The sequence below is a fragment of the Cyanistes caeruleus genome, chromosome 16 (assembly GCF_971803275.1).
Source record: "Cyanistes caeruleus chromosome 16, bCyaCae1.hap1.1, whole genome shotgun sequence".
NCBI lineage: Eukaryota > Metazoa > Chordata > Aves > Passeriformes > Paridae > Cyanistes > Cyanistes caeruleus.
Genome location: NC_141716.1, coordinates 5,161,246 through 5,187,670, shown reverse-complemented (window position 1 = coordinate 5,187,670; position 26,425 = coordinate 5,161,246). Strand labels below are relative to the sequence as shown.

At 46.7% G+C, this 26,425-nt stretch overlaps 2 long non-coding RNA genes across 4 annotated transcripts; both read right to left on the bottom strand.

The window, feature by feature from the left end:
* Positions 1–483: 483 nt before the first annotated feature.
* LOC111938070 (uncharacterized) lies at positions 484–9,395 on the bottom strand. 2 transcript variants are annotated; one of them, XR_002868868.2, is made up of 6 exons: positions 9,257–9,393; positions 8,991–9,131; positions 4,012–4,253; positions 2,093–2,566; positions 1,295–1,400; positions 484–1,205 (listed from the first exon to the last, which is right to left on the bottom strand). It is a non-coding gene; the product is annotated as an uncharacterized LOC111938070 (long non-coding RNA). The 2 variants fall into 2 exon arrangements; XR_002868869.2 differs by lacking the exon at positions 4,012–4,253 and having other exon boundaries at positions 9,257–9,395.
* A 14,193-nt stretch (positions 9,396–23,588) lies between these two features.
* On the bottom strand, positions 23,589–25,750 carry LOC111938302 (uncharacterized). 2 transcript variants are annotated; one of them, XR_002868926.2, is made up of 4 exons: positions 25,715–25,750; positions 24,421–24,541; positions 23,922–24,041; positions 23,589–23,756 (listed from the first exon to the last, which is right to left on the bottom strand). It is a non-coding gene; the product is annotated as an uncharacterized LOC111938302 (long non-coding RNA). The 2 variants fall into 2 exon arrangements; XR_002868927.2 differs by lacking the exon at positions 25,715–25,750 and adding an exon at positions 25,603–25,687.
* Between the last annotated feature and the right edge of the window lie 675 nt (positions 25,751–26,425).

The following is a 26,425-nucleotide window of genomic DNA, read 5'->3' as shown; positions in this document are numbered from 1 at the left end:
TGGCTCCGGGGTGCTGCTGGCAGGAGCATCCCAGCTCCCAGGAGCCAGGTTTCAGAGGCCATTAGGTGCCTAATGATGCAGGCAGACACCTGGTGGCATTTGCACTGGGAATGAGGTGCTTTACATGCCTCGGCACCTCTGAGAATCCCACTAGGCACCTACCTGCAGCTGTAAGCATCTGCAAAAGCCAGAGCGTTTTCAAACTGCTGCCTGGGAGGCTGCCCTTGGCTGTACAAAAAGCTGTTTTGGATGCAGACCTGGGTCTTCAGCAGGGGAGAGAAGGGCTGGAGGGCACCACGTGTCAACCAGCCCCTTACAAGGAACACCCATCGCCCCAAGCTTCCCCCTGGCCACCACCCACGGGGTCCCTGAGCTCGGCCACTGCACACAGAGCTGTCACCACGTCTCACCCGCTCCTCCAGCATTGCCTTTGGGGGAGTTGGATAGCTTTTGGAGAAGAGTTTAGCAGAGTCTCCATCCCTTTTGCACAACTACTCCATCCACACCTGTGCCCATATCTGCTTTTACCTCTTGTACCTCCATGCAAAGGCCCCCTTGGCTCGGCAGGGCAGGGGCAGGCAGGGATCCCTGTGGAAGGCAGGATCCTGCTGGGTGCCGTGTCTGGGCAGCCTTCCCGTGCCCACAAATATCTCCTTGGGTTTACAAACACTGTTTTGGGCAGCAGCTTTGCCAGAGGCTCCCAGGAGACCTCAGCTGGGGTAGGGTTTGGATAACAAATACCTGTAGCTTGGGGGATTGAATGACTCAGGAAGGGGATGCGTGGGGGAGTTTCACGAATGCTCTGATGCTCCCAAATTCCAGCAACAAGCAAAACCTGGATCCCCCACCCCAGCTTTGAAAAGGCTCTCACAGCTTTGTACCTGCCCTGAGAGCCCTCAGACCCCAGCCCAAACCTGCCTTGCTGGAGCTCCTCCAGCAAATCATCCAGTAATTTATTCTTAAAGTAAATATTCTTAGGTGGCTCCCTTAATAAGGAATTTCTTTCCATGTGATTTGGCAAAAAAGTAGATGATACACCTCCTGGTACATGGTTAATTTTCCAAGTTTTTGGAAAACAGGCAGAGGAAACAAATGGCTTCAGCAGCTGTAAAATGATCTACAAGGCAGAGTGTGTCTCCTCATCTTCTTTCAGAAGGTTTTATTCAGCTCAGGCTTTCTACACGATCCAGTGATGAATGAAATACCTGGGAACAGCACAAAGTAACATTATTTATGGAGAATAGTAAAAGAGCATCCCCTTTCTTAGCATGCAGTTTTGGTAACAGCCTCTCACCTAATTTCAATTGATCCCAGACTCAAAAAGAGGTTTATTGCAGAAGTGTTCTCTTGGTCTTCCCAATGTTCCTCACATCTTTCAAACATCCATCCCTTGGAAGAGACTGGAAGACCAGGAACAGACTGAGAACTTTTCTCAACACATATTTTCCCCTCAGTGAGCCCTAGTCATCCATAAAGTCACACCCTGCCATCATCTGGGACATTTTAAAGTAAACTGAATTAGGAACTGACCTTTATCACAACTCAGTCATTTGGTCAGCCCAAATTTTGAGTCTTGCAAACAACTGCCAGAGCGCCAAAAATAATTTGATTGGTCACTGCAAGCATCCTGTGCTCAGGGTGGGCACCTGCCTTTCAAAACTGCTCCTCCTGCCTCCAAATTCACTAAGTCCTTTGCAAACACGCTAGAAGTTTGGGATGAGTGGTGCCAGCTGACTTTGGTGGAACGTGTCTTGGTACCTTGCTGAATCAGGAACCCCACTTGGAAGGGCTTTATTTAGAAAATCATAAAACCATAGAATATTTTGGGTTGAAGAGGTCCTTTAAAGGTCACATTTTCCAATCCCTGCAATGAGCAGGGAGACCTTCCACACGCCTCATGCTTGCTGAGCCTGGGATGAAAACCCTTTTCTTTTTTTTTTCTTTTCTTTTCTTTTTTTTTTTTGGTTTGAAATGGTTTGTTTGCTAGTAAATTCACAGTACGGCTGAGGTAGCACATTTGTGTTGTTAGGTACAAAGATAATGGAGGATTAAAATGCTGACAAGTGTGTAGAGAGGAAAATGATTTGGTTACCTCTTAGCGATGCAGCAGCAGCTGGAGTGAGCCCTGCATCTGTGGCTGCTTCCAGGCAATTACTGCTTCCCTCCCAGCGCTCCTGACAAATGCTGCTGCTCTCCTGCTTTGAACTGTCAAATGCAAAAGTTGCCACGAGAAGTGGTTTCCCTCCTTTGGCCTTTTCTTTTAGCTTTGCTGTGATCCCTTTGGAGAATTTCCACAGGGAAAAATCCGAGCATTTCTGTGGTGGAAATTCCCCGGGCGGGAGGGGGAGACGAGCCTCGGCACTCGGTGCCTTTGTGAACCCCACAGGTTTTCTCATAAAACACACCAAAGTGACTTCAATACCATCTTTAATTCGACTTTAACAATATCTCCAATCCCAGAGCGTGGCTTTCCCGTATTGCCCGTGGCTGTGCCAAGAGCCCATTACCCGGGTGAATGAACTCCCCTTTGGGCCAACCATCGCCTTCCTTCTGCCACCTCCAACTCCTGTAAAAACAAACACGGGCTCCCTAAGTGCAATTAGCATCCCAGGAATGCCGAGAGAGGGAGATTAATCATTCATAAACTAAACAAATACTGTTCTGATCCCATTAGCCAAGAGACAGCGTCTCCCGTTAATTTACTTCTGTTTGAGGTGTATCTATTAACCCCTTTTAATCAGCTATTATTCTAGTTAAACTCTTAGCTGGGCTTGGTTATCAGAGTATGGGACCCTTCTGACATGAGATCAAGTTAAGATTATGGAAAACTTGTCAGGAATGAAGAGCCTTGCATCCATAATTAAGTTATAACCTAATTAAAAAAAATGAGGTCTGCTTCTGAGGAGGGCCCTGCAGCACTGCTTCTCCCGAGCATCCTCTTCCCTCCACGGAGGTCTCTCTGCTGAATTTTGTCAGCCTAAACTCAACCAGACAGGTGTCACCATCGTCTGCCTTGATGTGCTCACCCCCTGACACGTGCAGCTCTTCTCTGTGCCTCCCTTTGTACCTACAACAGAGCTGAAAATTTAATTTTTTTTTAAAAATGTCAGAGAGGCACCTGAAGTTAATACATTTACCAGTTTGCAGCCCTGCACTTAAAGTCAGTTCCTGGCAGTGGATCCGTGTCTCCCAGCAGTGGGAATGGCTGTGGCAGGATGGGCTCTCCCTTTTAGGGAGCACACTGTGGAGGGAAAATTTAATATTTGAGACTGCTGGTAGCAGTGTATTAGATGTCCAGGTTTCTGAGGTCACCATCAGTGAGCAGCTTCCTTCTGCCCACTGCCATGAGCAGGAGCAGTGGGAGCTGGGAGGAGAAGTGTGTGTCCTGGGGGTGCTGCTGGCATCCCAAGTGGTGCCACCCAGTCGTGGCTCTGCTGCTGGGTCAGGCGGAGCTGCCAGGCTGGGCAGGGCAGCAGGAGGTGCTCTCCTGCTTTGGGGTCACTGTGCTGTGTTTAATGCCATCAGGGGATGCCAGAGGAGCAGGGGTCCCAGGGAGTGGCTGGGTGCTGGAGCTGCTCCAGTAACTCAGACTTGAGAGGCTGCAGACCTGAGAGGAAAAGGCTGTGTCCTGTGTCTCCAATTCCACTGCTCACACAGCACAAAAAAGTGGGAAATGTGGGTGTATGGCAAAAGCAGAGCTGTCTTTGCCTCAGTGGGCAGCCCTAAATGGGCTGGGGCTGAGCCCTGGGAAAAGGCAGCCCTGCATCCACAGAGGCAGAGCTGATGCTCTGGAAATAAGAATTTTGATTAAATTGCTCAGTTTCTATTTTAAGAACCAGAACAGCTCAAATGGATTTCACTTTCCTCCAACTGAGAACAGAATTTTGAGAAAAAATTTGCAATTTAAGCCTGAAAATCTTAGTGCCAATTACATCCATTTCCACACTGGGGATCACTTCCATGACAACTCCACGCAATCAACCAAATAAAGGAAAAGGAGGAAAGTCTCACCTGAGCTGCCCAGCTCCCAATTAGCAAAAGGTAAATAACTCTTATTTTCTCTCTCTTGCTTCCTGGGCTGTGATGGCTGATGAGAGTGGTGAGATGAGAGCCCTCCCTTCCTGCTTCAGTGCATAAATACTGCATCTTCGGGGATTCGCTCCGGTTAATTTAGGAGCTGCTTGAACTTTGCTTAAAGGCGCCTGCGTGTTACTATCCCTCAGAGTCGCCCCACGTATTTGTCATAGCTGAACCTGCAGTTCATTAGAGGTACAGAGTCAGCTAATTACTCCCAGAAAATGTAGTATAATTTTATGAATTATGCATAAAATATTAACTACTTGTGAAGTTCACGGATATATGTGTAGGGACTGCAGGGCAAAAGCTTCCTCGCTTGAGGGCTACATACAAACAGGAAACAAATAATGCAGATATTTACTCTGGTGTTGCAGGCAGGGTGGCAGCACACCAAAGAGTGTCGTGGAGATGTGGGGAACCCTCCAGTGCCCAGCCCATGGAAGCAGCTGCCAGGCTCAGCACTTCTCCAGGCTGGAGGGCAGAGAGAAGCCCCCACTGATGGAGCCTCACACTCCAAGCCAAGCTGATTTGGGAAGTTCTGTGCTGAGTTGCATGGATATTGGCCAAAATGCTGCCTTTTCCCAGCAGAGAGGTTCTGGTGCACTGGATCTGTCGGTATCCAGGCTTCTCTCAGGCAGGTGCACTGGAAGGACAAACCTTTGGAGCTCTCAGCCCAGGGGAAGCCCTCCTTTCCTGCAGCAGGACCTGATCCAGGGTTTGATCCATGGACATTCACTTCAAAGATGCAGATCAGCAGCAGCAGTCCTCCTCTGACAGATACTCATTTCAGAGTTTGCCAGCATGCTTTGGAGACATAAAAATCAATAGAAGAGAGGGAACAAAAAAGTTCCATTGCTCAGTAATGAGGTAGATGGCATCTATCACAAACTCCCAAAGTGCTGCTCACTGCAGGATTCTCCTCCACTGTCTTCTCCTGGCTGGAGATGAAGAGCCTCTGGTGCTGGAGCTGAACCTCAGCTAAACAGAGATAGGCTTAGCTGGGAGAAAAAGTAATTCTGAAAGATGAGCATCCCTCCATGGCCAGACTTCACTGCTTCTTCCTCTTGCGTGCAATATCTCAGCAGCACCCTGATTCTTTCAACTCAAGCTCTTGAGAGAGTTGCTGAGCTCCAAATCTTGACCTCCAAAGGGATCAGGAGCTCCTGCAATTGTTTAGTTTATCCCCAGCATGAGGGTTTCCCATCAGCACTGCTGAGGGTCACACAGGCTCTGTGACCTGTGCCAGGGCACAGGCAGGGGTGGGAGGCTGTGGCTCCCTGGACAGAAGGGAGGACACCAGAGGAGCCACCTCAAACCCTTTAACCTCAAAGATGCTGATGCAAATTCTTAAATATTTTAAAACAGAGGGCTCCACTTGTTTGGGAGCCCATGAGGTGACAGGGTGGTATTTCAGAGCTCAGTGCAGGGCTGGGGATTGGCAGAGCAGGTTCAGGCTCCTTTCAGAGCTCAGTGCAGGTTCAGGCTCCCAGCTCCATCCCTGTGGGTTCCCACCTGCCCTCCCATCTCCACCACGAGCATCACTCAGAGAAGCATTTCTTCCCTACACCCACAGCAGCTTTTATAAAACAAGCTGTGCTTCATTTAGTATTATTTTAACATAACTAAGTCACCTGCTTTTTTCCTTCCTCTTTCTTTTTTCCCCCCCCATGCTTTTTCTGCTGAAGTGGAAATGAGCTGCTGGTTGAGTGGAATTCTTTATTCTTTCCCCAGAAAAACCTTTAAAACCTGAGACAAGGTGCATGCTGCAGCGACCAGGGCAGCACAAGCTCGTCTCTTCCTGGTCACCAGCTCCCTTGTACTGTCACGCTAACAGGAAGAAATATGCAGTCACCCTTGCTGCATATTCTGGCAGGGTTATTGTCAACTTATTATTTTTTGACTCAGAGCCAAAAAAGAAGGGCATTTGCATCTTGCAATTTTGCTGTTTGCTTGTCTTGCTTATGTTGCTGGAAATGACCTACAAGGAGTCAGCAGCAGGCAGCTAGGACAACACACGAGTGGAAAAGAGATGAAGCTGGGAAGTTCACATCTCACCCTAAAACATCCCACAATATTTAGTTAGTGAGAAGAGAGCAATTAAAAAGCACATGGATGTTACATCTATAGATTTGTTCTGATTTTTCAGGGGTTTGTGTCATAAGAGAGCACATATGGGATTTGGATTTCTCCCTGAAAAAAAAAGCAACCACACAATTAAAATAAATATAGCAACCAGATGCTAGACCTGTACATGGAGATGACTCTCATTAACATCCATGCAGTCAATGCAGAAAAAAGGAACCACCTTGCTTACTTTCCTTTGTTTTATCTTATACCCTATCTTGACAAAATCATTTTCCATCTTAAAGTCTGAGGATACTTTATCAGTAGAATTTACATAGATGTGATAATGAAACCTCACAAATATAATTTACTGTAAGTGGCACTGAATTCTATAAGTAAGAAAAGGTGAGGATTTTTGTGAAATACTGCTTGTTACAAAAAAAAAAAAATCCTAAGAATGATATCTTCTTAAAGACAGTTTTGCATAATTGCTCTGTACATCTGACAGGGCTGGAATATACTTTTTCTCTTAGGTGTCAAAGCTTCAGCACTGACTGAAAGAGTGGTGCACTCTGCAGTCTTTGGTGCAATGCCTGGTGCATTACGCTCATGCTGTGAGACACCTCCTCTCTGCTTATGAAATGGTTAATTTTCAAAGATAAGAAGAGTTGCTGTAAAGCAATCAAATGGAAGCTAATGCACACCTAAGGCTGCAGGCAGCAGCTCTCTGAGCTGCTGGCAGCACACAAAGAGTGGGGGAAAAAAAGAAATAAAAGAAACCTGAATGTTAAATGTGTGAAGAAAATATTCTCCATCCACACACCTCTGCTCTGGTGGCAATGGAACTTTACACACGTGTTGGTCCTGGCCCATAGACTTCCAGCAGGATTGCAGGCACCAGAGCACCTGCACAAAAAAGAGGGAAAAAAAGACTGGCTTTGTGAGAGGGGGCTTCCTTCTCACCTGTCTCCTTCACAGGAACAATCTAATCAAAGTCTCCAGAGTTATTTTGCAGGCAGAGGGACTTGATGGAGGAGGAGAGCAATAGGGACAGGCAGCCTGCAGATTATGTGGGTGCAGGACATGTGGAGAGCCAGCCCCAACCCACTGCAGGACAGGGATGCACTGAGGCACCCACACGGCAGCAGAACACCTTTAACTTCATTTACTTCACTGGCTTCAGAGGCTCTAAGAAAGCAAAAGCAGAATCCAAGCACTGCAAACACTCTTTGAGTGCTCTAACTCCCTGTTATCAGTAAATCTCTCCTTGAAATGTCTGTTGTCACCAAAGGTCCCTTTCCAGGTCCTGTGGTTGTCCCCTTGTGCCACGACCCACCGAAAGCCAGTGATGCTTTGGTGACCTTTGTCTCAAGGTCACAGTTTTATGAACTTGGCAAATGTGTTTCTTATTCCTCTTCTTTTGAACGCTTTTCTGGTGACAGCCCTGGAAGGCAGCCTTACACTGCAGCTGGCTTTTGGGATTCATCTAGAGGATTTTTCAGGCTGGGTTGCTTTTCCCAGGGTATCGGGCTCGTGCTGGATGGCATCTTACCGGGTAACATCCTTACGAGGCAGGTTCCATCCTCTGTTCCAGGCTGGAAAACAACTGGGAGCAGGAAGCACTGAGAGGCTGCTAAACAAGGCTCTCACACCTAATTATCATCAGGCAAAATTAAATAAAAGAGAAATGTTTATGCAGTCAGTAATTACTGAGCACAACATTCAGGGAGCAGCTTGGGCAGATCCCTCCGGCCAATGCAGAGGCTCCGCAAGAGAAACAGGCAAAGTTTTTAGTTCTCCTCTTCTGTCAACAATTCTCTGTACCCTCCACTTTGAGATTATTTATTTCTGAGGTGAGTAATTATCAACTGTAAAGAGAAAGCCGCTGCAGTGTGAAGTGCAGTGAAGCTCCAAGGGGCGGGAGGGATGCACTCATGGACGCGCCCTGCCAATGTCAACCAAGGCCACCTTCGGCTACAAGGGTTCTTCTAAAGACAGGCAAACCCCAAAACGGGACAAAAGTGAGAGAGCAGAGTGTGTTTCTCTCCTTTAGAGCCAATGGGAGGCTGAAATGCCTGCTCCACCCAAGGGGGAAGGGATGCTGAAGCATCCCAAAGGATGGAGCAGGAAGACTGAGGCAGTTTGCACTCGGTGTACACAGCCACAGCTGTCCTCAAAAAGGTGCCACCCCCAGCTGGTGAAAGCACAGTCACACACAGGTCATTGTAAAACACACCATCCATAAGTGTCCCTTCCAAAAATAGCAAATCAGAGGGACAGCACCTTATCTGCCCACAGGCATGTTCCTGGGTGGCTCCCCGGGGAAGAGGGACCAGCAGCAGCCTTGCAGGCAGCCCCCAGACACCCATCACTGACTCAGCAACTTCAGGCGGCAGAAAAAAGTTATTCCAGGAGGTTAAATTGATTGCCAAGGAGGTCCAACAAACCTGACAGCCTCCAAGTGGCTCAACTTCATTTAAGTTATTTCAAGGCAATTCCAGGAGGGCAAAGAGGAGAGCGGCACAGGGAGCCACCGACGGCCAGCCGGTTCTTAAAGAGCACAGCCGCATTTTCTGAGGTCATTCTCTTTCCTACTTCTTCTTCAAGGAATAAAATCTCTTGCAGAACGAAACCTTTTTCTTTTCTGGTGTTTTTTTTTTTTTTGTCCTTATTTTTAATGCCTGGGTGGCTGCCGAGGAGGGCAGGAGCTGGCCCAGAGTCCAAGCTCTGAATCAGGGAAGCAGGAGCAGCAATGGGTGACTGCATTTCAGGAGCCTACAGCAGAGCCCACACGCAATTCCACAAGCACTACAATTAACTATTGCACTGTTGGGTGCCAAATAAATTACCTGAGTGGCTGCTCTGAGGCACTTAGGCTGTGGAGCAAGCAGATGATGTACTATTCACCAGATATTTTCATAAGTAGGAGATAAGAGAGGCTGGAGGAGAGCAAATCAATGTCTTTTTTAGATCTATGGTGCTTGAAGCATCTGTCAATGGTGAAGAGTAAATATTTACTTTTCAACATAAAGTCCATATAATCACTTTTCTATCAGTCACTTACTGCTCCTGAGTGTTTCTTACTACAATGTTGATATTTGCATTAGCTACTTACCCTGGCTCTGAGATTCATACAGTTGTCAACTGCATTTAGACTTCAGCTGAAAATCCCTGGGTCCTGTACCGCAGCTGCTGCAATTGCTAATGGCAATTGGAATGAGAAAGCAGTGATATTTCCTACAGCAAATAGCAGGCAGAGATAAAGACAGAGCTGTGGCATGAAGGTTATAATAATAGGCTCCCTTGTGCTTATTAAATTAGGGGTCCCGTTGGATTCACAGTGTGCAGTTGTGGGCAGGACATGGTGAGGAAAACTTAAATTTGGAGAAAGGAAATGCTATTAAGCCTATTTTATTGCTGGGAGAACTGAGGCACAGAAGCTGAAAGTGACCTTGCTCAAGGTCAGAGGCAGAATTGTCTCAAAGACTGAAAAATTGAACCCCAGTCTAAAAGCTGGGGGATCTGCAAACTGCCACAGGATCATTTCTGCTCCTTGTACACTCAGAACTGACAGGAAATCACCTGTGCAAACGCTTTCAGGTAGATGGAGAGAAGAAGCAGCATTGTTTGACCTGAGCAATAACCAGGGCTCAGTCTGGCCCAGATGGGGAGGAGGGAGCCACAGCCAGCATCAGGCACGGCCCGTGGCCAGGAGTGGACACTGCTTCAGCAAAGGGTCCACACTCAAAGATACCCAAGGAGACAATTTAAAATCTTCAGAAACAGTTCCAAATATCCTGCAAAAAGCCTTGAACAGCAACTCCCATCTCAACCACTAGAAACTACTTTTCACATATTGCAGGCAGAGGGAGAACGGGAACTGGTGGGGCAGCTGAAGGCAGCAGGAGTGGGACAGAGGCATGGGGTACCCTGCCTGTGTGACACCAGCCTGGCACTCCTGTGGGCTTCATTCCCTGTGTTTTGGAATAAACACAATGAACCATGGGGTCTGGTGCATTTTCAGGACCAGATTGTGACTGTGCTGCTGTGTAGGGCTGTGGTGCAAGATGCATGATGCCCCTGGGCCTCAAGGCTATTTTTTTTCCCTCATTTTTTACAGCACAGAGAGGAGGTGAAGGTTTGTCTGAAGGGTGGGTGCTTGTGGGGAAACCTCAGCATAACTCTGCCTGGGTGATGCTCCTCCAGCATCACCCAAACATCAGGAACCCAGGGGGAATGAACCCTGCCCGTGGCTAAAAGGAATGGTTAATTCTGAAACTTGTGACAAAAACCCCTCAAAATCTCAGCCAAAGAAATAAACACGGTTTAAGGTTAAACAGGTCCCAGCAATAAGCTGTGCTGGGACACTAATCTCAGCCTACACCTCTCCTGGCCAGGAGCACGAAACCCTGCGGGCCGGATTCTGGCTGTCTTACTCCTGCTCGCTCCCACCTTGCTTTACAAGCGGTAATTCAAGTTGATGGAGCTCTTCACACAAAAAGCTGCTTCTCAGCGTGCAGGTGGCAGGACGTGGCCAGCAGATCAGCATTTTGTGCCTGCCCGCTGCTCCCCCCCTTCTCTTCCCTCTCTCCCCCCATCCTTCCCGCAGCGAGTGGTCAGCGTTCTCACCGCCCCGGCGTGTTGACATGCCAGAAATATCTCTGCTTCACTGCCTGTGCTCTTGGAAGTATTTTGCTGCTCTCTCACCTCTCCATGAGGGAGACACATTCATCTGTCAGCTTATCGGAGGAATTTCCAACAATCTGTGGCAATGCTACAAGTCTCAATCTTGCTGTAAGTACCTAAAGCCAATTAGCATACAAGATGTTTCCCTCTCACGTAGTGCACCACTGGCCTAAGGGCTTTTCTTTTTTTTTTTTTTTCCCCTGTACATCGGGGTTTTTTTTTTCCTTTTTTTCCTTTTTTTCCTATTTTTCTTTTTTTTTTTTTTTTTTCTTTTTCAGTGCTGATAGCTGTTGAAGCACACAGCGGCATCCTCCCAGCGCGGACGGGGAATGGGAGAGGATCCAAATGGATCAGCGAGGATTCATGTTCTCCTGATGAATCGCTCGGCCGCCCAGCCGGTGGCAGAGGGATGCGGGGAACCGGGGGGATCCCGGAAGGAGGCGGGGACCGGGAGATTCCCCTTCCCGGTGGCGGAGGGATGGGGGGGAGGAGGATCCCGGTCACTCTGGAGCAGAGGGATGCAGGGGGAGGAGGATCCCGGTCACTCTGGAGCAGAGGGATGCGGGGGGAGGAGGATCCCGCTCAGCCCGGAGCAGAGGGATGCAGGGGAGGAGGATCCCGCTCATTCTGGAGCAGAGGGATGCGGGGGGAGGAGGATCCCGGTCACTCTGGAGCAGAGGGATGCAGGGGGAGGAGGATCCCGCTCAGCCCGGAGCAGAGGGATGCAGGGGGAGGAGGATCCCGGTCATTCTGGAGCAGAGGGATGCGGGGGGAGGAGGATCCCGGTCATTCTGGAGCAGAGGGATGCAGGGGGAGGAGGATCCCGCTCAGCCCGGAGCAGAGGGATGCGGGGGATGGAGGGGCTCTGAGCCGGAGGCTCGGGCGGGGCGGGGAAGGGAGGTGCCGCCGCCGGGCTCGGAGGGATGCGGGATGCCGGGGAAGCGCTCCCGCTGCCCGGGGCCGGAGCGGCTGGAGCTGCTGTTTCCCACGAGTGCCCTCTCCTGGAAAAGGCTCCTCTCCACGCGTGCCCGCCCCGGACACAAGGACGGAGGATGCCGAGCTTTAAGAGAGGCGATGTTTCCCGTCTCCTCCCCGTTCCCCCCGGCCCGTGCGCGCACAGCTCGGTGCCAGAAATCCTGCCGGTGGTACTTCTCTCCAGACGAACCCTTACATTTATTTTGGGGCATAATTAATCCTTCTGGCGTGCCAGCTTTCTCCTGCCAATGGAGCCCTGTTTCGGAAGGGTTGCCCTTGCCCATGAGCTGTCAGCTGGGTGATGGCCAACAAACTTTGTCCTTCTGTCAGACATCCAGCACGCCTTGAGTATCCTAAAGGGTTAGGGACACCTGCATTCCACATTCCTGGGTGTTCTATTTGGAATAGATCCCTGCATTTCCCAAAGACTGGATTTAAAGGCTGAAAGCAGCTGCAGCGAAGCTGGCCCGCAGCCCTGCGGTGTTTCTCACAGCCCTGAGGATGTTCCTCATCCTCCTCTGAAAACGAAGCTCTGAGATGCAGCACTGCTCCTGGAGCTGTTTTCATATGGATGAGGACTGGGATAGTCTTTGCCGCTCTTCCCTGAAAGAGCCTCTCCCTCCCACCTGTGTCACCAAAGCATTCCAGGCCGGTGAATTCTTTAAAAAAAACCCTTTTCTTTGAGGCTGGGGCATTAGCGCCTTTACCACGGGTCCATCAATAGTTATTCCTACAAGCAATTAAAGCAGCCGGTGAACCGGTGGCTGCTCAGGAGACAAAGGTCCTTCCCACCACGACATCCCGGCAGATGAGCCAGTTAAGAGGAACTCAGACCAATTTATTTCTTGATAGATAATGATGCGAGTTCTCAGCAGGGATCTGTAATTTTCTGTTGATGAAAATCTGCCTTTTCTGATTTGCAGGGTTATCTGTCTTTCTCAACTTCAGGCTCTTGCCAAACTCGCAGGCAGCCCTGTGAAAGTGCTGTGTCCCACAAGAGCCATGTATTTTAATATGATGTAGTTTTCTTTGCCCTGGAACCAGGATCAGTTCTCCATGCTGACAATCCATAAAAGACCTAATGACCCATCTGAGGAACATTAACCAGCACTGTGGCCATTCCAGGCAGAGTGTTTGTTTGTTTTTTGCCCCCCTGCTTGGGAGTGTGATTTCTGGAGAGGATCTTTGGGGATGAGTTGGATCTTCAGAGATCTTTTAGTGTTGAATAACTAAAAATCAGGCTAAAGGGTGGCTTAGACTTTAAATTTAAAATACTTATTTATCAAGCCAAGCTTAGTTAAGAGTTACAGTGGGCTCCAGCAGGGTCAGCAGTCTGCAACAGCCTCTACATACCCTAAAAAGTGATTTTTTTCAAGCAGAAACACATTATTGCTTTTGCCAAGAGCTTGCAAAAGTGACTGCTAATTTAAAGGAATTTTTGTCTTCTAACTTAATTGTCTCTACTTACAATTTAGTGCCTTATAAAAGAGAACTATTTATACCCTACTGTATTTCATGATCTATAGTTAACATTTGTGTTTAGCTGGGAATTACGAGCATTTGGTCTCTGAGAAACAGTTGAAAATATTTAAATGCCAAAGGAATCTTCTGAGGTCAGAGCCTTTCTGCACTGCTGGGTGTGGAGGTGGGACAGAGAGGATCTCCACCATCACCACCACCAGTGCAGAGGGGAGGGCTGAATTTGCAGGGGAAGGTTTGATCCTGGCCACCCCACCCACAGCCAAGGTGCTTTCTGGACTCTTTTTTCCTCCCGGATCATTTTTGGCTGCTGCCAAAGGGGTTTGCCATCACAAAGGTTTCTCACTGGCAGCTTCAAGTGGTGGTCAGGGTGTTGAAGCCCCAGGTCCGAGGAGGTTGTCTCACTTGTGATCATCTTCCCAAGGCTCTTGGCATTTCACAGCCAGCACCAAGACAAAAGGTTTTTGCATCAATCCCCCAAGATCTTCCCTCACTGCCTCTGAAAAAAGGCTTAAAATCTGTTTGTTCAGGTGCTTGTGACTCCTCCAGCCTTCAAGGGTCCTGGTAGACACTGAAGATCTTCCCTTTTCAATTTTCCCTTTTATTCCCCTTCTTTTTTTTTTTTACTTTTTTTTTTCTTTTTTTTTTTTTTTTTACCCTTGAAGTGCCCTAATTATACAGAGCATTGATTTTACAATGCATTCATGGATTGATTGTACTGCCATGCTCCTCCCACAGGAAACAGCTTGCACACAAGCACTTTTTGATCTCTCCAAAGTATTCCCTAAGGTGAATCAATGGCTCTTGCATCTTGTCTCTTGCTTTAGTCTAGGGGAAGCTGGAGATGTCTTGCTACTGAAATGAGCTTCAAGAAAAATATTGGAAGGCAGAAAAAGAGAAGGAGAATGATTCACTTCTTCCTGCCCAAAAAAGATTGTCTCATGTACGGCAAAATATGTTCTTGTTAGCATAATGTTCACATCCAGCTCAGCCAACTGCAATCTTGGAGAAGGCATGGGAACTTCCATATAATTATCTTTAATAAACTGGCCAAGATAAAAGTAATGATATCTAAAGACACACAGTGCATAATAAAATATATATCTGTATAAAAGCCTATCTATATCTATGAAATGACATGCTAAAATGAGGAGAAAGAGGTAATTTATGTGTTTTATGGCTTTGGCACCTCTTTAACAGAGATCTTGGATATAACACTGTTAACCAGACCAAATTTTTAAAAAGTGACCATCTCTTTTAGCCTAAATGGAGGGAATTAGCTCCCGCTCCTAGTGATTCCCTGTGAACAGGGTAATGGATTAGACTCAGATTCAGGCTGAAGGCTCTAATCCCTATGTTTTAATGACTGTACCTGTCACCAGCCACAGACTTGTTCCAAACCCCAAATCCATGGAAATCCCCAGAAATGTCCAAGCCTTTCTGCATCCAATGCACCCAGATTTAGCAAAAGGGAAAAAAAAAAAAAAAAAAATAAAAAGCCTTGACCTTGAGAAATTCTTCCCAAATTATGGATTAATTCAGAATTAACACTGAGACTTTTGCTGGATATTAAGGGGGCGATTCCTGCTGCCAAAAGCTTTCTCTAAAGGGTTTGATTTCCTCGTAGGTTAATCCTGGCGAGTGCACTCCTGCCCATTAGGATGCTCGGTATTAATTTCAATCTGCACAGGGTTCATTTCAGCGGGCTCTGCTGAGAGCTCCACTGATTGCAGTGCTTAATTACCAGCAGAATATCATCTCTTTAGCATGTGGTGGCACCATGCCAGCCCCTGAGGGGTCTTGAGCCCTGAGTAGGACCCCAGAGCACTCGGGGATCCTCATTCTGCCCCAGCGCAGCCGCCCCTGCCAAAACTGACCATGAGTTTTATGCTTCCCTTTACTCAGCACTTTCCTGAGGAAAAGCTGGTAGGATGGACAGGAGGAGGCAGATTCCTCTTGTTCAGCAGCTCACCGGGGTCCAGCCAGAGCTGGAGGATGCCAAATAGCAATTTTTAATCTGGGTCTGCCCAAGGTTGTGATGCTCTGCCCACCCCTCGCTGCCATGCTGCCTCCAAACCCTGCATTGCAGCACAATGTTGGGTTTCTCCATCAGTTTTCAGGAACACGAACAGCCACCCTTGGAGCACTGCTGTGCAGGTGTGTAGGTGCATGCAGAACGTGCTGTTATTTGTAATACATACATATATATATATATATGCATATGAAATATAAAAGGAGGTTATTTCTTACTTGGCGAGCTGAAGGCTCTGATTGCTGGGTTATATGAAATATTTAGATCATGCACAAGAGATAACTCACAAGATATAATCTCGATGTACGATGGGAAGCTAGTCTTTATTATCACAGGTGTAAATTTTCACACCTCTGTTATCAATTTTGCAATTATAACTGGGTTTCCCGGTAAAGTAATTTACTACTCACTACCATATAGGATGAAGAAAATGATCATTTATCCACCTTCAACTCAATTAAATATTCATCATTCCCCAAAAAAGGGGGGGAGAGGATTTAAATCACTTCCAAACGGTTCTCCAGATTTATTTTTTTTTTTAAAGAAGAAGAAGTCTGCCTTATAAAAAGCATAGATTTGATGCAAAAAAGACAATAGGAGCCTAATACATCCAGGGATGCGGCACAGATTTGGCTCATCAGTCATTTGTGTTATGGGAGTCCAAAACAGTAATAAAATCAACACAAATCCAACTTCAGTATGAGAGGAGAGGCTGATTCTCGAGTCAGATGAAAGCAGCATCATTCCAGCTCTGATTAAAGCAAGCAGGTTGTGCTTGTAGAGAGGAGACCGTAACAAAGTTTGTTCTTGCTTGTGGTTTTCAGCACTGAGCAAACATTGCTCATTTTTGCCTCCTTTGGTGACTTAATCTTTCACACAAGAAATTTGGATTACTTTGCAGGCAGAGAATTTTGGTGTTTGGGTGCAAAAAACCCCTCGTCTCAATTGGCATTAATTCCTCGGGAGCTTCAGTCTCAGCACCTTTCTCCTCCTGTCCTGTCTTTCTCCTGTCCTGCCTCTGCCCTGTCAAACCTTCCATCATTCAATCTCTGCTGTCTCGTGGCTCCAAACACGCTCCTGCTGTTGGTTAATTCTCAGTGAGACTTTTATTCCAAAGCCTTCTCCAACAGCCTGATTATATAATAACAGCTTGCTCATTACCCCGAATATAAATAGTTGAAGTATCCCCCGAGAATGGACACAGCTGGTGGAACTTCCCATATTAGCACCGCATTAATATTTATGGCAGCACTGTGTAAGTATGCAAAATATTGGCATCCCTCCATGCAAAGTTTACACATCTGTCATTAATGACTCTGCCCCAACATCACAGGCAGGTCAGGGAGCGGCAGAGGGGAGCCTGAATCCCGGCTGAAATTCCGATGAGGCAGCTCCAGCTCTCAGCCAGCATCATTTTCTCTGTAGCTGAGCCACCTCTCGGTGTCCGGGAGGGGTGACAGTCCCTGGTCCCCTCGCTCCCTGTGGCCACCAGCTGATCCACCGGGCTTTCTTTGGGCTTATGAAGTGAAATATTAAAGGACGTGATGAGAACCAGCTAATTGTACGTATAACCTTTAAGACGTCTCAGACAGGATTCCAGCCTTCACCTCGGGCTATAAAGAGAAAGTAATGGGGCCATAAACAGACATTTAAGTGTGCCTTTAAAGTTTAAGGAGAGTTTAATTGCGGGCGCTGGGGTGCCTGGGAGCACAGGTAGTGTTTCCCCGGGAGACAGCAAGGGCCAGGCTCAGCATCCAGCTCTGAGGCTTTGCCTGCCCCGAGGGGAATTGGTTTGTTCTAATAAATGTCCCGGCTGCAGGTCAGATTGTAAATGAAAGTGATATTTAATGGCCCAGATCTTCCACTGGTGTAAACCAGCCCTGTGTTCTGCTCTGGGTTGGTTTAAATGCAGGTATTACTGACCTGTGGGCATGACTTTGGGAAGTTCTTTGGAGCCTGATGCTGGTTTACAACACTCCCAAGGATGGAGCAGTTGCAAGGAGCCCCCTGGGGTCACAGCAGCCTGAGCAGATGCACAAGAACCCCTCAGGGTCTGCCTGCTCACCCCAAGGCACCCAGCACCCTGAACCCTGGGAAAAGGAAAATGGAGGAGAGGGAAGGGGAACTTGATTTTTTCCTCATGGTGTGACTTTCAGATGAAAACACAGATGAGTCTGTGGCCATCTGCAGAGCTGGTACAGTGCCCCAGGAGGGCTGTGCTGGACAGCACGGGGTGCCCTTGGGGATGTCACAGGCAGCAAGAGAGAGCTGTCCCCAGCCTGGTTAAGGCACTGGGTTTCAGCAAAGCATCAAGAAGCAGGAGCTGGGCAGGCTCAGTGACAGCTGCACACGTGATGGTGCAGAGCAGGCATCAGACAAGCTGCTGGTTTATTACTTTATTTAATCTAGAAAAGGTTGTCATTGAGGGAAAGTAGAAGAAAAGAAAGCAGAACAAAATCCAGAATGTTTTTAACTCATCCATGAACACCTGGGGCTCCAGTTTGACTTTCCCAGCCTGTTTGCAGCTTGGGTGCGACAAACTCCCACCTGACAATCATCTGATGATCCCTGAGGCCCTGATAACCCTGACTGACCCCTGCAGGGGGACATGCAGACATCAGTGAGGGTCTGATGGAGCTGCAGGAGGACCTCCAGCTGAACTGGCCACTCCCTGGCTGTGGTGTGGTTGGAGAAGAGAGCACTCCAGTTGTGTTCCCAAGCTGGTGTCCCACCAAGCTGCTGCAACACCACAGTGCAGCTCTGAGCTCAGCATTGCTGCTCTGCAGTTTCTCAGCTGCTGTTGGGGGTTTACTTTGCACCAAAATCTTCACATTTTTCAGAACAATGGTCATCAGCTGCAGGTCTGGGAAGTCAAAGGAAGAGCCATCTTCCATTAGTCAATTCATTAGGCAGTCATTAGTCAATGGACAGTCTGCTGCCAACTCTACAGACAGCAAAGGGGGTCTCCACCTTGGGAACACTGGGAGACACCCACTGAGAGGCAAATATTTGGGCAGAATATCTCACAGAAAGGTGGAGGTTCAGCCTGTGCACTCACAGACTGCCCCAGGGTCCCTGGAAGCGCAGGGTGATGCAGGATGCAGGTGATGTGACCCTGCACTGGGATGGGGAGGGGACAGGCACCCAGCCCCAAGAACCTCTGTCCTCTCTGGGGCTGTGTGTAAAATTAATTGATAAAGCATAATCGCTGTATCAATGCCTTTTTTGGAAAAGATAAAGTACACTTCAAAGCTAATTTAGGCCTGCAGACAAATGGCTTAAAGAAGAGCTACTGTACTGAAAAATGGCCGTGTCATTTTTTCCCCAAATCATAGTTTCAATGCACACAGCCTCAGCCTGACATTCTGAATTATGGCTTTTATTAAACATTAGTAATAGAGTGCACTTAAATCATGGTTTCCCTGTAAAAGAGAGATGTGTTCAACTCAGATCTGCACATTTTAATGCCATATTTCTTCCTTTTACTCTCCCCGCAAGATAAATTTACTTACTCCACAAAAATGTTTTGCTGAAAAGAATAATTCATCCTTCAGTGTCCATCTAATGCACCTTGTGAGTAATGTGAAACGATGCAAAAATTACAATGCACCGGCCATGTCTGGAATGCTTAGATGCCTCCGAGTTAGAGGTTATGCACACAGAGTATTGAAATTAGATTTAACAACTATCATCTTTTACAATGTTGCCTTGATGATTTTTTTTTTACCCCTTTTATAGCTTTGATCAGATGCCTTCTGAATACATTGCCGGTAACAAACCTCACAGTCTGCTGCTCTGCAAGCCCTGCTCAGCTCTGAGCCAGGTTGCCAATAGATGCTTTTCTTTCTTTCTTTTTTTTAAAGTGAGAATATTTGTAGCCACAATTTGCTCTAGCAGTTGAAATTCAGATTATATTTTTACTCCATGAGTAGATCAAAAATAAGTGGTGGGGTGACTAAACAGCTGTGGAGATAGCATCCTCTAGGTAGCAGATTGTGCTGTGCTGAGCCCCCAGTCCTCACAGAGTGAGGGCAAACCTGTGCCCTCTGGCTGGGTAGCTGGGAGAGCTCTGCATCCTCAGCACAGGGTGGATGGACCACGGGCTCCATCCCAGCACATGTCCCCAGCCCTGGCACAAGCACCGGGCCAGCATCTCGCTCTAACTCAATTCCTGGTCCAGCCATCCTCTCTGGGTACACACAGGCAGAGCCAGCCCTGCAATGTGACCTTTCTTTAAAGGACAGCAAGTGTACCATTGAATCAATGTCCCTCTGCCAGGAGCTCTGCATTGGAGCTGCATTGCAGTGTCAGCAGCAGGGCTGCTCCAGCTCTCACCTGAATCCCACTGACGCTTTGGGGAGCGTGGTGCCACAGCCCTGCTCTGCTGCTGGAGGGGGACAGCGGGTTTGGAGGATGCCAAGCACCTATAGACACCTATAGGGACGTGGGCTTGCTGAAAATCTGATGCTGTTAACTCCCTGTGGAGTCTGACTAACAGGGAGAAGATGGTATTTAGTAAGCACTGCAAATCTTTTGCTTTATTTATTGGTAGCATGGCAGGGATATTAACTTATTGGTCCCCCAAGATTCCTCCAATGTTGGTAACAAAAGCAGAATCCCTCTGTTTTGTCAGTTCCAGGTCCCTGGGGTAGGAGCAAACGCCATTCCCAGCAACCCTCCCTTGAGATTTGCCAGCCCTACTCACACTAACACACTACAGGAATATTTATGATTTACAGGGTATTTTTTTGTATTGATACCTGGGACTCGCAGTAGGGTTATGATCCCATTACACACAGCCAATAGGAAAACCAGTCTTGTAGATTGTTTGCAAGAGAGCTATAAAAATGTGACTAAGAGAAGCAACTTCATCTATCCCACACGGCAGTTTAGCAGGGAAACTTCTAATGGTACCTCTATCATCTCAGAGCCTCAGAGAAAAGGTTTGTCTGAATTAGCTGCTCCAGGATGAGTCCCCAAGGAGCAGGTAAAGACTTCTCAATTTGACCTGCTGAACTGAAGTTGTTATTGAGACCTAAAATTATTGCTGTGCTATTGTTGTTTGGTGGATGACAACAGGAAAATCGCCGGACAATGGACATTGGCAATGACTTTATTGATAACTTGGTGACTTTGGCTGTCTTCACTATGGTCCCTTCCACTGAACTTCAGTTCCATTCAAATTTCCTCTCAAAGAGCATAAATGCTTCCAAACTGAAGTGGAAAAACCTCCAGCACATTAGCTAATAGCACATCAGAGGAAGTGCCTGGCTGAGACTGTAACCTCAGTAGGCATCTTTACATGGGAGGACGTAAACTGTCTCTGAATTATTTATTGAACCAAAGTCATCAAATTGGACAATTAACCTTGAAAACTTAATTTAAGCACCATAAAAGAAACATCTCCTGAAAAACTTGTCCTTAATAAAAGCCAGAAGCACAAACTGTAGCGGGTTCTGCCATGGTCCATTGCAGGAGCTGAGAACTTCAGCAGGTTTGTCCCTGAGGAGGGATTAGGGCTGGAGGTGACTTGGCAGAAACACAGGAATTTGGAGAGCAGAGCAGAGCATCCCTGCTGCTCCAAAGGATGCTGCTCCATCAGCAGGGCTGCAGAGGGATCCTGGGCAGGCACAGGCTCTGTCTGCCCTGCCCAGCCCCAAACCCCACTGCTGTTCCCCAGTCCCTCATTTCCCCACAGGGATGGAGACACGGGAAGTGATGGAGCTGGAGGCTGCCAGGTGTCTTCACTCCCTTCCCTAAAATCATCAGATGAGTGGAGTTGTTCCAAAGGATTTTACCACACAAAGGCTTTTTCCCAGCCTGGAAGCTCTTTGGAAGCAAAAGGCAGTTTCCCTCCTCAGTGCCCTCTGCTGTGCAAGAGCTCCTGCTCTAGGATGGTGTCTGCTGTGCTCTTCTGACACCACTAAATGAGGGAAGCTGCAGAAGGCTTCAGCAATTTATTCTGTTTAATTTCCTCCACAAAGGTGTTTTATCCTCGCTAATAAAAAGAGTGGAACTTGATCATTTCTAAAATATTGTCCCTTCTAAATCTTTATGGCTCAAAGTGGACTGAGATCATTAGAAGTTACTTTATGTGCAGCTCAATCAGCTCCAAAGGGCTATCTCAGTCACTCTGTGCTTGCTGAGAGCAGATCCCATTTCCCAGAGGCAAAAGGACAATACTTAATCACTTCCTCACTTGTTAGGTGTTTTAACAAGTTGTATTAAGCTTCATCAGTTGGAGCTTTCATGCCAGATTAAAAATGACAGTTCACTTCTCTGTTATTATAGGACATCATTTGTTTTCTTTTATTTTGCTGGGCACTTGCATGCCACTGTAATTTCACATGAAAATGTATGACTGATGTCACACAGAAGTAATTAGGTTTTAAAAGCCTTGATTGCAATAGACACGGATGTTACGGCTTTATGGTGCCAGTGCTTTGCCATCCACTTTATGGCTGTTGATTCTGCAAGTATTTCATAGATCTGTCAATAGGAATAAGTTAGCTGCTGTTGACTGGAACTATTAATCAGAAGGAAGGAAAATATACATTTTTATTCCTGCTCTCAGACTTGATAGCTCAGTAAAAGCCTCCCTACCCAGCTTTGCAACACTCCAGGGTTCCCTCACTGCTGAAATTAGAGAGATGCAGGGAAATCCTGGGCTCCTTTCAGATTTATAATCAAATTTTTTTTAACACACTGTGTTGGAGAGACCTGTTCTTTGCCACTGTATATGGATGTTGTATTTTAATGCTCAGGGAAGAACACAATTAATTGTTCTAGCCTTCCAATAATATATTTTAGGGATCCATCTGATTCCAGTGAGAGAGGAATGGAGCTGTTGCCTTCCTGCTGTGCTCTAAGCAGAAAGTGGGTCAGAGTCAAGAGCTCAGAGGGTTGCATTTACAGCTCAAAACTCAGCTCTGGTAGTGTGGAATTAGACCACTCATGTTAAAATGCACTTTTGTGGTCATGACAAATCTAGGAACCTTCTGGTTTGGCAACCAGCAGGGAAACAGAGTAGAATATAAGGAGGTGAGATCCTGGTACTGTTGAAGGTGAGTGCACAGCATCCCTTGACCTCAGTGGGATTGAGAATTTTCCCAGCCAGCTAACTGCTGATTTAGGTTTCAGAACTGCAAAGCTTGGGAAACCAGGGAGGATTATTTAAAAGAGTTTGTGTACAGCCCAACAGTCTGAACCATTTCACAGTGATCAAAACCCCTCATGCTTTTGTCATGAGAACCACAATAAAGAGTTCAGCTGCTGGTTTCATTTGTGATGTCAAGTTCCTCATATTAAAAAAAAGTTGGTCCCTTTCTACAAAAGCAGAATTTATAGATATTTCCTTTTTTCTGATGTCACCTCAGTGGTAAGGTGCTCCTGAAACAGCAGTGAAGGTGCCCTTGGGTAAGGCAGACCCAGACCATTCCCACTGCTCACTCTGAAAGCCAGACTCATGAAATGGATGTGCTGGGACCTATCCCAGTCCATAGGAATGTCATCTCTCTCTCTCTCTCTCTCTGGTTACATCAGCCTTTGATTCAAATCTTGGGCAAATATCCCAGGTGGCAAGAATGGACTTTGCTGTGCCAAGAACAGCGAGTCCATTCCAGATCTGGGGACTTGATCCCACCCAGTTCACTCCAAAACAGGTTGGCTACGGCTACAAAACGCTTTGAGCCCAGCAAAGTGTGGAAAAGTGGAGCTTTTCTCTGGATTGCTGCAGTGTCCTTGCTTTTCCAGAGCTGAAGCCATATCCAGAGCCTGACCACAGCATCCTTGGGAGGTTCAGCCATCCAGGAGGCACCAGGAAAGCTGGCAGCTTCAGGTGCCAGCTCCTGTGCACTAAACAGAGTAATGAGGAGACTGCTGTCTGCTCGTGTTTAATGGAAAAAGGATTTCTCCTGCACTGTTGTTTTCATGAAAGGAGTCTGCCTTCCATGGGATATTCCATGGTCCCAAGGATTTCACCATGCAGGGAAGGCACCTCCCTGCTTTTCCACACAAAGTGCTGTGTCTGTCTTCCATCTGCCCTGAAGAATCTTCTCCTTGACTCCTGATTAAAATATGAGCTGCTTTACACTTTCCTTTTCCTTTTTTTTTTCCCCCCTTTTTCTCCCCCAAAAGAAAATTCTAGATAGCAAACACAGGAAGAAAAAAGGCTGAATTGCCAGCTGATAAGCCCAATTTCACTTGACCCCTGAGCTCTATCGGTCACTCCTAACAATGGGATGTACTCTTATCTCAGCACACCACTTAACACCCATTAATGCTTTGGGGAGTGAGTCCAGCTCTTTCAGATCCCCATGTAAGGATTTATTTCAAACACTGAGATGAGTGGGATGGCTGCCTTTAGCAGCTGCAATCTGAAGTGCTGCTCTGTCCTGCTCAGTACTCTGTTCACTGTAAAGCTTTAACCCAGTGGATTAAGGACCTGTAAGAAAAAAAAGAAAATCACTTAGAGCAGATTTGCAGCTGGTTTGAGCTGGGAAAGCTCCTGCAGCACACGCTGGTACCAGTTCCCTTACTCTGGGAGCATTGGCATTGCTCCATAAATCAATTCATCCAGCTTCCCTGCCTGATGGGTGTGTTGACTTACACGAGAGAAAAGTCTGGTTCCTCACCGAGTCTGGAAACCAGGCCTGACTTTGGATGCAAATTCTGGAAGTTTTTATTGGGAATTTGGAGTTTCTTTGAGCTGTCTCCATCTCTTTTCATTCTGCAGGAATGGAATAAAAATTCAGGCCATACTAAAAAAAAAAACAAAACAAAAAAACCAAAAACCAACCTTCTAAAATTATTTATTCATCTAATTATCCTGAAATAATTTTAAACCAGATTAAACTAAACAAGGCTGCAGACTTTGCTCTTTTCAGAAATTTCCAAGGAGAGTTGAGACAGATGCACAGGTTTTTCAACCTCTTACAAGTTTGTTTGCCACTACTGGGCAGAATTAATAACTTCAGTTCAAATTTGTAATTTTGAGTTTATAACAGAAACAAAATTAAATAGATATATAAAACGGAGCAGCCTTTCCATATCCCTGATTACAGTGATTGCAACCACAATTTAGGTCAATACAACTGCCTTCAACAGACCCTTTTCAAGAGAAGATGTGCATCAACTGAGAGTCCAAGGCTGCTGCAGAAGGGTTCCCAGACTGACAGCACAATTTACTAAATCCTTGTGGAGGAATGGCAGAAAAATTGGCTTAGGCCACTGAAAATAAAAAATAACACGGTGAAAATAAATATTATAATTAAAATTTTTCTTACTTATTGGGCTGGAATAGAAGAGCCTGAAAATTGCAGAAATAAGCTCATCTTTACTCTGTCTGTATCTGTCCAAACCGATTCTGTCCCAGTCACTGGTCCCAGTCAAAATTTGGAACAACCCTTTTCATATTTCCAACTGGTTTTAAGTTTCTCATGTATTTTGACTGAATGCAATATCTGACTTCAGTAAAGTGTGTTTTCTTTCTAAAACGCTTTTAGCCCTGATTCATAACTGGTAGGAAAAAATAATCTATGGAATGAAATATGCAGAGGGTTTTAAGCAAATATTTAGGCAAAAAGCAGCTGGTAAATCTCTAATGAATGGCTGGATGTAGAGCTAACACATAATTCATGGCATGCCAGCCAGAAGAGCCTAATCCATCTCCTCTGCTCCTAACTCCTCATGACATCCCGGGATCTGGGGCTGCACTGTGAGCACCCAAGGCCAGGAAAGGAGGTGCTTCCACCTTTCCCTGGGCTCTGGAGCCACAAGGTTGTTGTCCAGGAATATTTTCTCTGGTTCAGCTTCTCCTGCCCTGGTTTTAAGGACAGGCTGTTGTATGGGGGGACTCGGGTGACAGAGGTTTGGAAGGATAAACTGATCACCCTTGGCAGATGTCATCACTGCTGCATCCATCCATGCACTCCCATTCTTCTCCACACACAAGAGCTTAATAAAATCCCACATATCCTGTAAAGAGCCCCATTTCCCCTTTAACTTTAGTAACACTTTAAAATAATGGGACATTGCTACTGCATTACAAAGCAATTCCCTTGGATGGATCCCTGGCACGGTCCTTATCAAATGAGTTCAAGGTGATTTATGTTATCACAGTGATTTTGCATCTTGTTTATTACTTTCTAGAGATCACTTTGCAGTGATTTTTAAGGTGGCATGGAAATTACCACCTGAACTGTCCTCTAAATCAATGAAGCCTTTTCCTGCCCTATAATAAAGCTCTCTTATGGTTTTCAATGAGCAGATTTTAGCTAATGCTTAATTACTGTGGATGGGCAGGTACTAAGCACAGGACAGTCAACAGCATTAATAAAACCCTGAGAGTAAAAATAAACCAGGAGGTACAATAAGGGGGACATTAGGGAGTGAAATGTTCACCTCTGGCATTGCCTTGAGGGGACACTGGGATCTCACTGTGACATCTCAGCTCTCCAGTGTCTCATGGATGTTTTCTCCTGTGAGATGTTGCTGACCCAGCCCATTGTTGCCTAAAATCTCTCCATGCCTGAAATGCTGCCCTTACCACAGGGCTGAGATTCTCTTCATTGATTCCTGACACAATTTCCCAGTCATTTGGAAGAACTGATCTGCAATTGGTGCTGGATGTTTCATATAAATGCATCAGGGGTGACAACCAGGGTGGGTTTGTGATGGGACAGGTCCTGGCCATCTTCAGCTTGTTGTTCCAACAGCTTGAGGAGGAGGAGAAAAAAACCACACTGTTCCCTCCATCCCTGCCCATGCAATGGCTCACCAGCATCCAAACACTCTCTCCTCCATGGAAACCAGTCACCTTCTCCTCTGCTTCACTGCAGGCTAAAAAGTTATATCTGCAGTGCCCAGCATTCCACAAATCACAGCTGGTCCTGTCAGAGGATCCCCAAAAGCTCAGTGCTGTCGTCTTTCTCCCTGCTTTCTCACAAAGAGGCTTTAAAGAAACACATTTTCCAAATTTTCCCTGCTAAAGGATGCAATTTCATATGAGACTGGGGATGACATTTTTTTGTCACAGGGTTCTTGGAAATGGTGTTGGCTAGTGGTTTGGGCACAAGTAAATGGCAGGAAAAAGATGAACTGGTGTGAGATGGA